The sequence below is a fragment of the Sorex araneus genome, chromosome X (assembly GCF_027595985.1).
Source record: "Sorex araneus isolate mSorAra2 chromosome X, mSorAra2.pri, whole genome shotgun sequence".
In the NCBI taxonomy this organism is placed as follows: Eukaryota; Metazoa; Chordata; class Mammalia; order Eulipotyphla; family Soricidae; genus Sorex; species Sorex araneus.
This window is the reverse complement of record NC_073313.1, coordinates 112738231-112757954: the sequence shown is the minus strand read 5'-3', so window position 1 is coordinate 112757954 and position 19724 is coordinate 112738231. Positions and strand designations below refer to the sequence as shown.

At 35.3% G+C, this 19724-nt stretch overlaps 1 protein-coding gene and 1 non-coding gene across 3 annotated transcripts in view; both read right to left on the bottom strand.

The window, feature by feature from the left end:
- HTR2C (5-hydroxytryptamine receptor 2C) overlaps positions 1-19724 on the bottom strand; it is a 260479-nt gene that overhangs the window by 215738 nt on the left and 25017 nt on the right. The window lies entirely within an intron of this gene.
- On the bottom strand, positions 5251-5379 carry LOC129400183 (small nucleolar RNA SNORA35). Its single transcript, XR_008627505.1, has one exon. It is a non-coding gene; the product is annotated as a small nucleolar RNA SNORA35 (small nucleolar RNA).

Sequence of the window (19724 nt, the reverse complement as noted above, 5' to 3'; positions counted from 1 at the left end):
TCTACTTTTGGGCATTATGGCTTGCAACACAGACACTGAAAGGTCATCATGTTTGGCCCATTATCTACTTTTGGCATGCATCTCCCATCCCGACTGATTCCTCCAGCCATCATTTTCTTAGTGATCCCTTCTCTATTCCATCTGCTTTCTCTCCTCTGCGCATGAAGCAGTCTTCCAGCTATGGGGCAATCCTCCTGGCCCTTGTATCTACTGTCTTTGGGTGTCAGCCTCATGTGATGTTATTCTATACACCACAAATGAGTGCAGTCCTTCTATGGCAGACATATAATCTTGCAGTTAGTTTTTCAGTGATGCATTATCAATAGTCAGTCAACTGAAATAACCCTACCTTTAATTATAGTTATTGAGATCATTACCAATAAAAATAAACAATAAATTTAAAATATGTTGAAAATATTAGGTATTAAAACTGCTTAATAAAAAGATGTATGATAATATTTTATTTTAATTATGATAATATTTGCTTTAAAATTGCTGTTACTTTACTACAATGGCATATCACAATGAATTCAAATAAGTTTGATATTAATACAACTAAGAAATCTCATTTTCTGATTTGAGTTGAATCTGAAATACCTCTCATATTAAAGGACAGGGGGATTGTAAAATATGGTTATTATATGGAATATTTTAGATATATATGTTTATTGTTTTTAACATTGCAATCTGTAAATAAAGTGGTTTAAACACTGTGTTGAACTTCATGAGAAAAAAATATTGCATTTCAAAATGTCTAAATATCAAATCACTAGTACTTAGTTTTACCTGAGTTTTAACTCAAAAGTTTTACGTTTCTTAAAGTCCTTAATGCATAGATTACAATCCGTTGATCAATCTTCTATCCCAACGAAATTAATCATGGTGACAGTTGCCACTATGGCCTCCTCCCTGTATTTTCTAAGCATGGAGGAGGACAAGTGAGCACCTGCCTCCTAGATTTTCCATTGGAACAAAACTTAAAGTCTTTATAGTATGTCAGAGTACAATATTTTGAATAAGGCTGGAAGTCCCTTAATCAAAGTATCTATGTTCTATTATGTTTTCCTTTAACAAAAAGAGTTCCTCAAAAATATCCCTTGTAACTGAAAATCAATATTTAAAATTGAATCAGTAATTCGTAGAATTTAAAATGGCCATTCTACATTATTTTATCACATTTATGGAAAGCAATGAAAATTGATTAAAACAAAGAGATATATCTTATAAGTCACTTTTCTTTTCATTTTAAAAATCTGTACCAAATACAAATTCATTCATTATTTTTCTCAAGCAAAACAATATCCCAGAAATATTAAAAATGAATAGGGATATACTTTCTTACCTTAGAAAATTACTGAAATTGTTGGCATAATTATTATGTAATATAAAATAGAGTGATCAAAATATAACATGATCAAAAACACATAAACACATTACAGACTATCACTTTGAAATATGTGAAATTTTACAAGAAGCCCATTTGCAACATAATTTTACAAATGGAAATAACTGCAAATAGAATTTGGATTTTACTATTATTTTGTCATAACAATGATAACACACCAGCTATAGACACACAGACATTATTGAGTAGAGATTGGAATTGTATTTGCTTCTGGATCATGAAACCACTGACTCCATTTTCAAAAAAATCTATTTTTGAATTTGGCTTTTACTTTAAATATACACTTAGATTTGCCTGTAGGTTAATATTTCAGCACATTCTCAAGTACTTCCATATGCTTCTCGTTTTTCTCCCTCTTTCTATTTCTATCTACCCTTTTTAGTCAGATTTTAAATTTCTCTTGCTTTATAAATTGAGGGGGAGTGGTAATAGTGGTAATATGACTGGCAAAATAAGTTTTTAGGTTGTATATTTTAAAGACAGATTCCCATTGATTTACTTACCAGTCTATTTTCAAATTCTATTAGTTATTTCCAGCTGCTCATATCTCTGATTTAATGTTTTGTGCAATTGTCTTAGTGCATTTATAGATTTAAATGCACAAAGCATGCATTTCTAAAAATTAAATATACTGAAGGGCAAGTATTTAAGAATGAAGTGAAATGCAAAAACTTAGTTGGTCTAGTTACAATTATTCAAATGTTGCCAATGTGCCTGCTATTGCTCTAAAAGTTGTTCTTTTTAATCATTTCATTATAGTAAACTATGAGAAATGATAGCTTTTCATGTGGGATAGGTCAGATTGGGCACTCAGTAATAAGAGACAAAAAACACCAAAATCATTTATTGGGGCCTTGGCTATGGGCTGCACCAGTTGATGCTTGGGGTTTACTCCTGGCTCTGTACTCTGGAAATACTCCTGGTGTTGCTCTTTTGACCATATGGAATGCTGGAAATCAAACTTAAGTCAGCTCTGTGCAAAGTGAATTCCCAACCTGCAGTATTATAGCTCTGGCCCCAAAAGACAAAATTTAAAGTTTAAAGAAAAGTTAAATTTTAGTCCTGTACTTTAAAATTATCAATACATTTATGATTTTAATTTATTTGAGATAAATGATAGAGAAATTAATGAAGGGAATAAGTCAGTGAAAGGTACCTATGCAATTAATGACTGACAAAAATTTTATAACCCATCAATCATAACATATATAAGTGTACCTTTACTATAATTTTCCAAGAAATAAATTTTATGTAGCTTTTATAAAGTAAAATTATTTTTATGTTCATATATAAAACAAAACTCCAGATATCCCAAGCAGAAAACTCCAGTTTCAGTTTATTAATATTGCTAAATTAGAAGTTTAATGATAAAAAAATTCCCTGCAGCAGAATGAATTTTAATCACTTGAACAATGGCAGTTACACCATCTGTTCCAGATTGAAATTTGCTGTCTTGACAGGAACAAAGGACAAATAGGCAATATAGATGCATCAAACTGACAAGGGAGTAAATGTAAATGAGGGAACACACATTTTTTAGATAAATTGCTATTTTTTTATTGAAAACTATATTCTATACTAAATAAACCATATGCAACTATAAGCAGATGTTTATCAACAAAATTGTTTTATAAAACTGTTTATAAAATGAGAAATATCTAAATAATCATACTATTTCATCCTCAATATTATAAATAAAATTATGTGTACTTACAGGAAAATACTAAAAATAATTACATGAGAAACAAAATAGCAAAATGCCTGTAGGAAAATTCTGGAAAAGATATTACAGTGACAGATTCTCACCTACCCACATGAGCCAAAAGAGACCTAAGATGAGCCCTTAGAGTGCATTATTTTAGGAAATTAAGTTTTAGGAAGTCTAAGATTCTCTTTCCACATCCTCTCACTGATGTTAATGTGTGTATATATAGAGTGGGGTATACCAAAATTGAATTTGTTACATTGAAAGTAATAAAAGATAGTTTTGAAACATTCATTCACAATGTTAGTAAGTAATATGAATACTTCTTTCCTTATCTCTAAAGAAGAAAACATCTGTTTTCATTTCAAAAATAGGCTACATTCCCAAAACCTCTGGACAAAGAAGTTTACAGAGAGGCATACATGACTCATCTCCTCATTACATTTAATAACACCTACAAACTTGGTATCAAATTCTTTTAGCTTTTATCTTCAGTTCAATTGTGTCAATAAAGATGAGAGTTAAGAGCTCAACAATATATATATACATATATATATATATAATTAAAAATTTTAATGTGCCCTTGTTAAATGTCAGGGAAAAGTGTCTTTTGGAAAGGTCACATTTTAATTAACAAAAATATATTCATCTAGATACATATTTTTCACTAATATATTTTATTTCAATTGTCTGAAATAATATGACTACACTGAGTTTCAAATTTGTGGCCTTTTTTGTACTGTGGAAATAATTTTCAGAACATAAATATGACCAAATATATTAGACCTATAATCCTTTGTTCTGCACGCAGAATTCTCTAAAGAGAATTCTTAGCAAGTCAATTTGCCACGTCAATACTAATAGAAAGTATGAGGACATCTTAAAAACAGACATGTATTATATGATATCATATTGTATGATCTTTTAAAAACTATAAATGAGCCTTAAAGGAGCCTTCAATCTATACTTTGACATTGTTCTAAAATTATGGAATTTATTTTTAAAGTTTTCTTTTATAACAGGCAATTTTATACCTCAAAAAATACTTTGAAAACTTTAATATTTGTAGTAAAACATTTGGTTGTGCTTCTAATAAAAATTAATTTGAATCCTAAAAAATAAAATAAATAGTTTTTATTTCTGGTAACAAGGATTAATAGATCTTTTATATGGACTTGTCTAGTGATAAACATTGCATTTCTATTTTTTTTATTTTTAGTTTGGGACCCATATTTGACTGTGCTCATTGTTTACTCCTAACTTTGGGCTCAGGAATCACTACCAGAGGGCTTGAAGAACCATAAGGAATGCAGGAGCTCAAACCTAGGTCAACTGTGTAAAGCAAGCTCTTTACCCACTGTGCTATCTTTCTAAGTCCTGAATTTATACTTCATGACAGTCACTGGGCTAGAAGAGTCTTCAATAAGTTATAAGATGTGAGTGTTAAGGTAGCATTTGTTTTCAAAGTATCATGCCAGCCAATAAGATAAAAGATAAACTAATAAAAATAGAAACTTGTAATTATTAAATTATGTGGCAGAGCAAGAGATTTGTTGGGATTATCTAAAAGTTTTATGAATGTAGAAAGCAGAGATGGGCCTTGGGTGGAGATCTAAATTATAAAAAATAATTGGAAAAACAGCTTTTAGAATCATATTCAGGAAATTAAGAGTTTAAGCAGGCTAGTTTTTCAAGAAGCTAATTAGACTATTGAGGCAAACTAAAAATTTACTGGAACCAACGTCTAAAATATAATGATAATATTTTAATAACATGAAAAGAATAAAGAAACTTATATTCCCTGTGTTATTAGTGATAAGAAATTTACTAGGAAATCTAAATATCTGGACATATAGTCATCATCACAATTTTCAGTATTTCTAGTAACTTTAAAATTTTTTGATGATCTAGTGTACTGAATCTGAGAGGTATCAACATCAATCTCTTAGAATTACATCTTCTAAGAGCTACATATTAAAGATGATAAATAAATCAATAATGATGACAACATTTATTGAATGCGTGTTGTTAATTTGACAAGGACATAGTCCTTTATCATCCAGTAGCAGTTATTAAAATTCTTTATTTTGGTTTTCTTCATCTTCTCACTTTTCCTAACCAGGGTTGAAGACCCTAAAATTTATGTACCCACCTGCATGCAGAAGCAGTCCACAGTGTGACTCTCCCAGCTTCAAGATGGGATTTGATTTTGCACTGCTCGATGCCCATTTGGTCATGGAGAAGCCCAATGGGTCACTTGCCAGTGCGTTACACAGCAGAACTAAAGTTGGAACCCCATGTTGTGCACAGAAGAAACAATTTGCAGGAAGTGGTGGACAAGAAATGTGAATAATCTCAAATTGATTTATCCACTCAACGCGTTACTGCGTTCACGTGCCAGCTTTGGGATTTAGAATTAGGCATTTAGGGATTCAGACGTTCTCTTTTGTTAGCCACTAGTTATAAAATCTTGAAAACTCATATAAGTTCTCTTGGCCACATGTATTAAATAGAATCAGTAATAATCACTTCATTGTGAAAATTAGAAAAAATACATGGTAGAATCTAGTATAGAACCTGACATCAATAATTGGTCAATTACTCATAGCTATTACTGTAACTAAAGGTCTCTCATTTCTCCAGTGGCAAGCACTTTAATTTCTCCAGTTGTCATTTACAAGAAACGTGAAAAACATTTTCTTTTTAGTTTACAACTCTACATTTCCCCTCCATTAATCTTGTAACTTCTACTTTCTAAAGTCAATTTTTAATATCTTATTGTTTATGTTGAAGTAAATGTTGATATGACTCTTAAATTTGCCTAAATATTTCCTGATGAAAATTTAAAGATAATTACCATTGAATTATGTAAAAGAAAGAGAAACGTTTTTTTCCGTGCACCTGCAAGGAACTCTTATTCTTCTAAATGAAAAAAAACAGAAACTATTTGATGGATTTCCCATTTTTCTCTCTTGGTTATGACTGAAACCTTACCACTTCAAGTAGTCATTGCCAAATCATAATCATTACTCCTCTAACTTTTCACTCATGAATTTATTAATAAATTTCCATAAACCTCAAGTTACTCCATATGCATAGTGTGTCTAACGAAATTGTGAGAGTTCATCCCTCTATAAAAACCCCATCATTATAAGCAAACATGTGCCTATTGGCAGGCAAACATGCCCGCAGAAATAATGGAATAAAATTGCCTAGAAACTTTTAGATTAGAGGGCATCCTATAAAAAGTAAAATATAAAGTTGTCACAACTTTATATTTTAAGGGTGCCTGTTGGTTGACTCTGTCAAAAATCTCAACCTCTATTCATGTACCTATTGAATTTTGATGTGCTTATAAACTGTCCTTAATGTTTCTGTCAACTTAAACATCGTGAGCTAGGGTGAAGGAGAAATATTACATTGAATAAATGTTCAGCCTACAAGCTCACTCATTCACGGATCCTCAGGTGACCCTAAAGCTTGGACAGTCCTTCCACATTTGACTCCTTGTGGATTTGTCTCATTCTCTTTGACCAACTCATACTGAATGCAGGTCAAAAGTGACAAACTGATTTGTTTATATTGGTAAATTTCCACAAAAATAATCCTCTATCTCTTATAGCTTAAACCTCGACTAATATGCTTCCTTGTCAATGGTGCGCACTTGGGTGCTTAGCCATGCTGGAATTCTAAGAGTAGTCTGGTCTCAAGGACATAGAACTGGATTAACAATAACCATTGGTGTGCAAATAATTATCATCTTGCCAAACATTGCTCTATTTATATAATTCATCAAAAACTGAAATAACATATTGAATATGATTAGTTTCTATTAAATTATGCAGGCAATTCCAATATTTTTATCAAGTAGTTATACAAGTATATAATTCATCATTAATATTTTAGAATTATTATTGGTTCACATTCCATGAGAGTTTTGTTCTTTCAAATGTTTAGATTTTATGAGTAAAACAGGTACAAAATGTTCATTTCTACCTTTTTTCTGTCTTTAGATGGAGAAGTTTTATTACTTAAGTTCAGTTTTAGAACTTTCATTAGACACTTAAAAAAGAATTACCAAGTGCCAGGATTTTCTCAGCAAAAAGACAACTATGATAGTATTCATATTTGCTCTTGCTTAAGTAGGAAATCTAAAGAGGTACAAGGATATATAAAATATAACCGAAAGGAAGCAATTTAAAAGTAAAAAGTATTCAATTTAAAAATAAAAGTGTGAATCAAACTTTAAACACAATGATAGAGCCTTGGGAAAATAATTCAGAGCTCTCAAGTATGTGTACCTTGCATGTGCAATTACCTGGGTTAAAACCCTGGCCACGCACAATATATCCTTCTAATCACTGGTGTGTGTAACCATCGTAGCTCTCAGACCCACTGAGTCAAAAAGCACTGTGTTGACACTGAACCATTGAACCAACAGGCGTATTGCCTGAAGTGGTCCCAGGGTTCCTAAACTCTTGGTGGGAAGCCCCAAAAATAAAATGACGCACAAATAGGTTTATTTGTAACTCATACAGAACGTATGTTCTGACTAAAGGTTTTAAAATAATGCTTATTTTATTTTATTTATTTTTTAAATTGAATCACAGTGAGATGCACAACCATGTTTTAAGGTTGTGTGTGATTGAGTTTCAGTCATGTAATATTCCCAACACCTGTCCCTTCACCAGTGAGCATTTCCCGCCACCAATGTTCCCAGTTTCCCACCTGCCCCCACTCCCCACCTCTATGGCAGGAATTCTCTCTCTCTCACCCACTCTACACATTTGGACATTATAAGTTTGCCATACATATTAGAATGTTGTCTAATTGGTGGGGAAAATGTGACTTAACCCTTGTTCCTATTTTTTCCAGTGAAGACCTATTTTTGAATTGTTGGATAACAACTAAGAATAAAGGTTCCTTAGGGAACATAATAAGGAACTGTATGTATATTTTTCATGCTACATGCAAAATTTGATCCCCACCATCCCATGGTTCCTCCAAGTACCACCAGGGACTAATTTCCAAGAGCTCAGAGGACCAAAATAACTCCAGCGAACAAAAACCCAGCTATACCCCAGCAAAAGAATATTTACTCCCTTTAATATGCAAAGTATTGATGAATATAAACACAAAAGGATGGAAACAAGCAGTAGATTGTTTAGTACTGACTCTATAGTTTATTTTACCTTTAGAAGACTACTCACAAATGAATTTGTGATACATTTAATTTCTTTTAAAGAAAAAATGTGAACATTATTCCACACTTTTTAAAAAAGTTGAGGTTTCCTATAGTAATTGTTTTGCATATATGTACTATCACATCAGCCTGAATTCCAAACTATAGTATTGCATTCAGTGCTCATTCTAATCAAAAGAATTGCATGGGGTAAGTGATGTAGCTCTGCTATAGATCATTTTGACTTGCTTGTGTGAAGCCCTGGATTTGATCCATGGTACAGAAAAAAACCTGAAAAGATGATGCTATCATGGAGAACATTCACCTATAAGAAATTCAGTCAAAACTTTTGTGGGTAAGGCTTTACAGAAGTGCTTGGAGGACTAAGGGCCACTTCAAGTATTACTGGGCTTGACAGTACAAGTCTGATAGATCAGTGCTAGGCCTGGCAGTGTAGTTCTGCTCAGGCTTAACAGTATTGGGAGTCACCATAGTCATCACAGCAGGACTTAGGGTTTTCTAGGTATATAGAAGTATATAGTGGTGCTTGGGGAGTCATAAGCTTCAAAGTATCAAAATTAGGATTGTCCATATAGAAGACATGCGCCCCAGCCCATTCAGCCAAGGTTTATATTGCATTAATGAGTATCAGTACATCACTCTTTAATAATATGCTACTATCATAAATAACCATATTCCAGTATATTTATGTATTTGCCTAATATTAATTACAATATAATTATTCAATATAATTTGTTTCATGGAAGATTGAAATTTTAGAGGAGCTTGTCTAAACAAACAAAAGTCCCTCAGCATAAAGATATGAAAATAAATAACTTCATTTGGTCAATCATAAGTATATCACACAAAATTAAAGTTAAAATGAAAAAGGGAACGAGACAGATAACATCTTATAATGAGTAAGGGATTAAAATTAAGAGGACTCAACACATTAATATGTATGCAACAAATGAAGGGGAATAACTAAAAGCAATGTAATTGTTTTCGACATTAAAAGAGACAATAACAGCAACATTATATTAGTAGAGAATGTTAAAACCTCATTCTCACCATTGGACCAATCAACCAAACAAACTCTCAGTAAGTAAACTGCCTTAAATGCAATGCTGAAAGTGCTTGATTTAATGGACATTTACTGGACCCAATCGCCATAAAACTTTAACACATGCTTTTTCTACTGAAAATGATCAAACTTTAGGGTAAACCGCACGCTAAGTTACCAAAAAGTGCTAATTAAATAATGGAAATTAGAATACTAGCCAGTATCCTTTCAGATCAAATGGAAGAAAACTAGAAATCAACCATTAAAAAGAGGAAAAAGTAATTTAAAAAATCAAATATCAGGAGATCAAACATCAGACTGATGAATAATAATTGAATCAATGAAAAAATTAAAGAGGAAAAAATTCCTGAAAACAAATGATAATGAAGACACTCTCGATACATTTGGAACACAGCAAACAGAGAAGTAAAGGGGAAGTTTGTAGCAACATAGACTTGATTAGGAAATAATAAGAGGTCCAATAAATTATCCAATTTTACATATTTCTCAAAATATTGAGATAACCCAGAACTTGTTTTGCTAAAAAATAAATAAAATTGGGGCTGGAGCAAATGCAAAAGGGGTAAGTCGTTTTCCTTGCACGCGGCCAACCCTAGTTCGATTCCCAGCATCCCATATGGTCCCCTGAGCACTGCCAGGAGTAATTCCTGAGTGCAGAGCCAGGAGTAACCCCTGTGTATCACCAGGTGCGACCCAAAAATAAAAATAATAAATGAATAAAAATTTCAAACCCTTAGTTAGACTTACAAAGAAAGTGAGGGAACCCTAATATAGGATCAGAAGTGAAAGGGGAGAAGTTAAAAGCAGTTACTGGAGAAATGCAAAGGACTTATTAATATTAAGTGACTACTATAAATTGATGCATAACTTTATGCCACCATGTTGGAATATCACTAGAATGCATTCTAGTATGGCACTAGAAGGAATGGTAAATTTTTAGAAATAGAAGAGAACACAAAAGAGTGAAAAAAATCTCCATGTTAAACTGGCAACCTACCTGTGGCATATTCAATATGCCAAAAACAATAACAAGTCTCACAATGGAGACATTACTGGTGCCTGCTCGAGCAAATCGATGAACAATGGGATGACAGTGCTACCTAAGTATTCAAAAGTTAACGTCTCACAGTATCCAGTGAAAACAAACCCTTGTTTTCTAACAACAGAACTAAAGTTGCCACGTGTTGGGTAGGGAGATTTCTCAAGGGAGGGGAAGAATGGAATAAGAGTATCATAAGGATTGTACTGAGTACCCTGGCACATCGGTGGCAGTGCAATAACTGTACACCAAAAAAATAAATATTAACACTATTGTAACCATATAACCTGAATAATTAAAAACACTGAAAATTGGGAATCCTACCCATAACATTATATGCATTATATGCATTTAATGTAATCTCGATCAAAATTCTTGTTCAAAGACTTAGAACAAGCATTATGAAAATTTCAATAGAACCGAAAGTCTCTACATAGAGTAACAATAATCCTGAGGAAAAAAGTAGAGGCATTGAAGTCCACGACTTTAAACTATATTACTAATAAAGCTATAAGATTCAACGCAGTGTGGTATTAGAATACAAAAAGATACTAAGATAAAAAGAATGTAATTGACATTCCAAAGATAAGTCCTTATATATGTGAGCAATTAATTTGTAACAAAGTAGCTGAAAGGAAACAATGACAAAAAGCAATAACTTCAACAAATGGTTCTAGAAATATTGGACAGCCAAGTGAAAAAGACTGAAACCATGCTTCTGCTTCATACCATATACAACAATTTTCTCTATTTGGAATAAAGACTTAGATGTCATACCTGATTCAATAAAAAATATTGAAGAAAGTGGAGGCAAAATATCCCATGCTACTGCACTCTGTAAAGTGTTCAGGGACTCAGATACAATGATAAGACAAACAAAGGAAAACATTTAACAAATAGATATTGTGCTTGACTTGCATGAGTCCAACCCAGCTTTTATCCCTGGCACTATATATCATTCCATGATGACACACCCCCACAAACACACACAGAGGAGTGATCCTTATAAACTGAGGGAAGAGATAAGAGTAATCCCTGAGCCAGCCAAATGTGACCCCCACCAAAAATCAGTTGATTCAGATCAGTGAACAGGGGCGAGAGTGATAGCATAGCAGGTAGGGTGCTAGCCTCGTGTGTGTCCAACCCAGACTTTGATCCCTGCCTTTCTCCTATATAGTCTCCTTAGCATCACCAGGAATGATCCTGAGAGCAGAGGCAGAAGTAACTCCTAAGCATCGCTGGGTGTGTCACTCCCCCACCAAAACAAAACAAAACAAAAAAAAACCAACATTGGTGAACAAAAACTTTTTAAGAATTTAAGAGGCATTCCAAATTTTTTTGACTCAATTTTCACTATTGTGAGTGAGGGTGTCAGTGGGCATCACAATGTTGAAGAAGCACATCTATATGCTTAATTTCAGAATGGCACTATTATATAATAGGAAGTTATTTTACCCGTGGTCAATATGGGTTTTTTCCTTGAGATTTTTTTAATTTCAGGCAAACCTTTTTTATCTTTTAATTTTTAAAAAAATTTATTGAATCACCATGAGATAGTTACAAGCTTTCATGTTTGGGTTACAATCTCACAATGATCAAACACCCATCCCTCCACCAGTGCACACTCCCCACCACCAATATCCCGGGTATACCCCCCCTTTTCTACCCTCCCCCTGCCTCTATGGCAGACAATATTCCCCATAATCTCTCTCTACTTTTGGGCATTATGGCTTGCAACACAGACACTGGGAGGTCCTCATATTTGTTCCATTATCTACTTTCAGCATGCATCTCTCATCCCACAAACCTTTTTTTAAACACAAAAGTTATGTGTTACTAACACCTATTAATATTCATGCCATTTTAGCAAAATAGATGGGGAACTTTAATAGAAAAACAATACATCTCACTATTGTTCTTACTGTATCCTTCTTATTTACCATGTTCAAGTTACTTAGGTGAATGCTTGGAAAGGGAATAAAGGGACACACTACTTATTGAAACCGTACAGATAGTGAAGGCAAATATGGATTCAATACATTGCAATTTATTTACTCACTCCAAGATTCCGCTAAAATTTAGAATCCCTTCCTTCCCTGTATACTGCAAATAGATATTCTTTATTGCTTATATCACACCATTTGACTCTTTGTTTGTTGCATTCTGCCATTTCTTCCAATTCTTTTGTTTTGTTTTGTCTGGTGGCTACACATAGTGGTTCTCATTAATCACCCCTGCTGGTGCTTGAGAGGCCATAAGCAATGTCATGGATAAAATCTAGACCAGGTACAGACAAGGCAAAAATTTACCTGCTGTACTCTGTCTCTGGCCCACTTCTGCTATTTTTGCTGTTGATAGTCTTACAGGAGTTAATCTTATCTCAACACTAACATTATTAGTGATAAGAGTGGTCAGGGTCCTGGCAGAGCACTGAATACCTAATATTTTTCCAAAACTATTTTGACCAATTTGATTTTCAAGCATTGACAACTACTAGTTCATATTTTTCTATTAGTCAGATGTGTATAAATATTTGTGTGAAAATAAAATGATTTAGAATGACAAACCCTTTTTATGTCACTGGTATTTTAATATAATAATTGTAATGTTTTGATCTATAAAAACTAGGTTATACCATTTTCAGTTCTAATGTACACTTAATACATTACACAAATAATGATACTAATTTATATACATTTCCTCAAATTAAACTGAGGACTTTGTTCTTTTATGCATCATATTATAGAGTATAATGATGGCAAAGTTGTTAGATCAGCATTTTGCCAACTACCACTACTATACTATACAAATTGCCATTGATCATGTGTAGAAGCCTTAGAAAAAAGTTTCCTTTGCTCTTTCTCTAATCTATAACAGTTAACTCTGCCATCGGAAACTCAGTTATTCACACTGAAGCAGGCAGATAAATAGGAGAGGGTCCATGGCAATGTGATTTCTTACAAGTAATTATTCCAATAGTTTCAAAGTTGCAAGAATTAAGTCCTAGACCTGATAAGATCTTTTTGGCACCAGTGACAGACTGAGGAGGCTGGACCCCACAGAGACACAAATTTTAGCAGAGATAGAGACTGTAATTAAGGACCTGAAGGAGATTTATGATACCTGAATGAACCCTACCTCTGCCAGAGAAACTCCAGGCCAAGGCAACCCCACCTCGACAACCAACCTAGCAATGGACTTTGCCTAGTTACAAAGCCCCACGTGGGTCACCTTGGGAAAAACACTAGAAAAGTCACCTTGAGCAAAGAATGGGTGTGCACATGCTGTCCGAGCCCATGTGCTGCTTGTGTACACATAGCCAAGCACAAGTGTAGCCTGCATCTCCCCTTTTTAGAAGTGTACTGAGGCTCTCTCCAACTTTGGAGAAGACTGCATTCTCCATTGAGTGTGTTACTGCCTCTCACTTTCTCTCCTTTCTTCCCCTTTCCTAAAAACCTCCAAATAAAACCTGTTTTTACTTCACTGCTTGGATACTCCTGAAATTTCTTTCTGTGAGAAAGACAACAACCTATAAACCCTGGGTCAGGCCTAAGACGGACTCTCCTTTCCTGCAAAGAATAAATTCTCACTCCATCCTGAGTTGTAGTCTCCCAGCTGGTCCCACGGTGGGAGAAAGGACCATCTGTCTCCTCGTTACCTTACCTAAGTCAACTTTGCGGGGACCACCAACTTCAATATGTTGGAGAGAAATTAAAAATTGTAAGTGGGAGTATGGGACACAGCTGGCTATGCTTAGGGTTTATTCCTGACTATTCATAAAGGGATCGCTTGTTGTTAGGCAGCTATGTAAGATACCAGGGGTAAAACTGGAAAGGACACATGCAAGACAAGTGCCTTATCCTCTGTGCTCTATCCCCAGGCTAAATTTTTAAACAACATAACCCAATTTTGGAATGAACAACAGTAATGAAGACTGTCTGATAACAAATCATAGAGCATGATGAAGGGTTGCCAGAGCTGAATCCAATCCTATTTATGGGATGCTGGGGATTGAATCCAGGTCAGCCGCGTGCAAGGTAAACAAACACCCTACCCGCTGTGTTATCACTCCGGCCCCATTACTAGACACTTTTTGATGGAGGGTCCACACTCAGAGGTGCTCAGGAGACAATATGAGGTGCCAGGGCTAAACCTGCATTGGCTACATGCAAGGCAAACACCTTTCTTGCTGTACTATAAGTCCATCCCCAGAATAGTAGATTTTTGTTTTAAGTATTTGGAAAAACTTTTATCACAATGTGGAAAATTGTCCCATTAATAAGAAGTCAAAATAGCTCCCTGACTAAAACAAATTTTGTTTACTTTAGACAGTGAGGGATGGAAATGTGCACCCAGGACTCAGGCATGAAAAGCTATCAGGAACTCCCTGCTAGAAAGGAGATTACCATGACTTTAGAGCTACACTTGAATGTGCTTACTAATTGTATATATCCCTATGGCCACAGCTATGTAGATAGATGATTGTATGAAAATTGAATAATTTAGAGCAATAAACCTTTTCCATGTCAGTAGTATTTTAATATATTACTTGTAGTGTTTTTAATCATGCCTCAGAAAATCAAATACCTCAGAATCAGCTTAACTAAGGAGGTAAAGGACCTTTACAAAGAAAACTACAAAACGCTACTTCAAGAAATAAAAGAGAACATGAGGAAATAGAAACACATCTCCTGCTTATGGATTGGGAGAATTAACATTGTCAAAATGGCAATACTCCTTAAAACATTATACAGATTCATTTCGATACCTATAAGGATACCCATCACATTCTTCAAAGAAACTGATCAAACACTCCTGAATTTCACAAGCCCCAAGTAATAGCTAAAGCAATTCTTGGAGAGGGGGAGGAGGGGAAGATGGGAGGCATCACCTTCTCAAACCTCAAACTGTACTACAAAGCGGTAATAATTAAAACAGCATGATATTGGAACAAAGACAGATCTGCAGACCAATGAAATAGGACTGAATATCCTTACACATACCCTCAATTATATGATCATCTAATCTTTGATAAGGGAGCTAGAAATATAAAGTGGAGCAAAGAAAGCCTTTGTAACAAATGGTGGTGGCAAAACTGGACAGCCAAATGCAAAAAAGTGGGCTCATAGCTCTACCTAACACCATGCAGAAAAGTCAGATCAAAATGGTTTAAAGACCTCAACATAAGACCAGAACCTATAAGATACATTGAAAAAAAGGTTGGCAAAAATCTCCACAACATTGAAGCTAAAGGTATCTTCAAAGATGAAACGTCACTGACCAAGTCGTGGAAGCAGAGTTAAACAAATGGGACTATCTTAAACTAAGAAACTTTTGCAGCTCAAAAGACACAGTAACCAGGATACAAAGACAGCCTACAGAATAAGGGGTTAATGTCAAGGATATACAAGGCAGTGGTTTAATCCTACAAGAAGAAAACACCCAATCCAATTAGAAAATATGGCCATGAAATGAATAGAAACTTTCTCAAAGAAGAAATTTGAATGGCCAAAAGATACATGAAAAAATGCTCTCATCACTGTGAATTAAGCCTTTGCCCCACGCCGGCTAACGGAGGAAAGAACCTTCCTTCTTGGTCTCTCTCCCCTCCGGGAGAAGGCGTGGAGTCCGACATTTTGTGGGTCCGTTGAGAAGGTACGAACTTGGTGGCGCGGGAAAAAAAAAAAAATGTGTGCTTTGAACTTGAAACAGCCGCAGGATACAGAGCCAGCCCTAGTCGGGCCCGTGCTCGGCTCCGGCCGGCCGGGTTTTCGGCCCGGGCGCCCATGCCCCTGCAGAGCCGGTGGATGTGGAACAAGCGGGAACCAGAGACAGCTTTAGGAATTGGGGTTCCAGCAAGTGCCTGCACCCATGGATGGAGACTGTGAATTAAGCCTTTGCCCCACGCCGGCTAACGGAGGAAATATGTAATTTCTGGCAGAATTTTCCCAGGACTTTATACAGAAATCCAAAACCGCGCGGACGCTGCCGCGTCCGCGCGACTTAACATTTATAATTGTCATCAATGTGAAAGGGTTCCATTTGAACAGGTCAGACTTGGGGGGGAAACTCCAAATAATAACAGTAAGTTTTTGTTGAAATATTGAAGGTTCTTAATGTAACAGCCACCTCTGGACTATGAGCTAAGCAAAAGCCCCACGCTGGCCAACGTGGCGTGGAGTACACCATACTATGAGGCGCAGGAAGGGGGATGAGGGGGAAAAATTAAAAAAAAAAATGGAAAAGGAAAAAGAGAAAAAAGAGAGAGAGAGAGAGTTATGTCAACTATAGTGAGTTTTGTGTTGAATTATGGAATGTAATCAAGGTAAAGAAAAAATGAAGTGAAATTCATTAGTTATACAGTAGGGGGTAGGGGGTGGGGGCGGGGGGTAAACTGGGGTTCCTGGTGGTGGAATTTGGGCACTGGTGATGGGATGGGTGTTTGAATATTGTATAACTGACATATAAACCTGAGAACTTTGTAACTTTCCACATGGTGATTTAATAAAAAAAAAAAATGCTCTCATCACTAATCATCACAGAGATGCAGGTCAGAACAACAATGAGACACCATCTCACAGCAGAGAATGTGTCACACATCTGAAAGAACGAAAGCAACCAGTGTTGGTGTGGATGTGGGGAGAAAGGGACTCTCCTTCATTGTTTGTGGTAATGCTGACTGGTCCAACATTTTTTGAAAAAAATATGACATTTCTCAAAAAAACTAGAAATTGAACTACTTTTAAACCAGCAACACCAATTCTGGGAATATATCATGAGGGTTCAAAAAAGTACAGTAGAAATGACATCTACACCTGTCATTGCAATGCTGTTCACAATAGCCTGAATCTGGGAACAACTCGAGTGCCCAAGAACAGACAACTGGTTCATCTACAACAAACTTTGGTACATCTACACAGTGGAATACTATGCAGATGTTAGGAAAGATGAAGATATGAAATTTTCTTATAAGTGGATGGCCGTGGATAGTATCATGCTAAATGAAATGATTCAGAAAGAGATGGACACACATTGGATGACTGCACTCATTTATGGAATATAAAATATCATAATATAAGACTAACACCTAAAGACAGTAGTGACAAGGGCCAGGAAGATTATTCAATGGTTTGAAGCCTGCCTTATAAACTGGGAGATAAGGCAGTTGAGATAGAGAAGGGATCACTAAGTCAGTGATGGTTGGAGGGATCGCTCAGGATGGGGGATGTGTCCTGAAAGTAGATAAAGGCCCAAACATGATGGCCTCTCATTATCTGTAATTTGTATTGCAAACCATAATACCCATAAGTAGAGAGAAAGAGAGAGAGTAAGAGGTCAATTGTCTGCCATAGAAGGAGGGGGAGGGACGGGATGTGGTGTGGGAGGGATACTGGGGACACTGGTGGTGGAAAATGTACACTGGTGGACGGATGGGTGTTTGACCATTGTATGACTGAAACTCAAACATGAAAGTTTTGTAACTGTAGCTCATGGTGATTAAATAATAAATAAACAAACAAATAAATAAATAAATAAAATTATCTAACTTTTAAAGGACAAAAAATTGTAGCGTTTTGCTTTATAAAAACTAAGTTATACCATTTTAGTTCTAATGTACATTTAATACATTACTAATATGAAACTTCAAAAATAATATTGATAGCACAGCGGGTAGGGCATTTACCTTGTACGCCACCTACCCGGGTTTGATTCCTCCATCCCTACTGAGAGTATCCCACCCTCACAGCAGAGCCTGGCAAGCTCCCTGTGGCATATTCTATACGCCAAAATTAGTAACAAGTCTTACAGTGGAGACGTTACTGGTGCCCACTCAAGCACATCGATGGCAGTGCTACAGTGTTACAGATTTATACATAAATTTTTCCCAAATTAACAAAACTCTGTCCTTTCATGCATAATTTTGAGTAAGATGAAGGTAATTATTACTCTTATTATTGCTCTTATTTTACCTGTTCTTATCTACCTATTACCATAAACAACCATTGAAAGCCAGGCCGCCATGGGACAGTGAATATTGTACTTATTAAATAGCCAGCCTGTCCCTTGTTAGGGACTGTCAAGGCTAGCTTCCATCTGGATAAGCCACTGTGTCTGTCTGTCTCATTCTTTGCAACTGACCTGCTAAACAGACAAGTGCCAGTCTGATTTGCTTTACTGTAATAAGTCACCAAGCCACAACTGAGTCCTTAACACCAAAAAGATACTGTCCAGTAAGAAATGACTCTATAGGCACCCAGTCTAGAGAATGTTTCTTCATGTATAATAATTGAAAAGGTTGATACAAAAGCATCAGATTTGTGAGAAACAGATAAGGGACCTAATACCATGTGTTTAAATGCTTAAGGAGATTTCTCTTTGGAAAGGGTGCCTATAACTAATAAAGAAATTCCATTTACCATCATCCTCTTACTATATACTCCATTTCTCTCACATCTCATCTATACCATTGTTACTGAGTATGAACCAATTGGCCCAAATCCATCATCTTTGTCCCCAAAATGTTTATTCATTTATAAACTTTTCGTTAATCCCTTCATCCTCTCCTCCACCCCCAACACACATTTTTTCCTCCGTCTCATATATTCTAGATTGAACACCTGACACACACACACTTGTAATGCTTTTTATGCAGTACACATTCTGGATTGAACTATAATGTCATTCTTTGAAAATGGATGTTCTAGCTCTAGCCTTTCAGTACCTTTATTGCAAACCATTATGCCCAAAATGAAAAAGAAAGGGAGTGAGAAACAGAGAGAGAGAGAAGATAAGTACCTGCCATAGACAGGCAGTGAAGGGGTGCAGGAGGGAAACTGTGAACGTTGATGTGGGAAATGTACAGGTGAAGAGTAGGATGTTGGAACATTAGATGACCAAAACCAAATCATGAACAAATTTGTAACCGAGAAAATAAATAAATAAATAAATAAATAGATAAATAAATAAATAAATAAGACAGGACTAGAGCTATAGTGCAGCATACAAGGCATTTGTCTTGCACGCATCTAACTTGGATTTTATCCGGAGCACTGTATGTAGTCCCATGAGCATTCCAATATTGACACCTGATTGCACAAACCCCGGAGAACAACACACATACACACACACATAGGTGGTGCTTAGATGCAGTAATGGTATTTAACCATAAAGCCAACATTATTGCAAATATGTTACCTTAACTAAAAGAACAATAATCTTTAAAAATAATCAAATTTTCTGACCAAAATTTTGGCCTTACTTCTAATGTTAAAAATTAGAAATCAGAGAATAAATCTAATTTTTAACCCT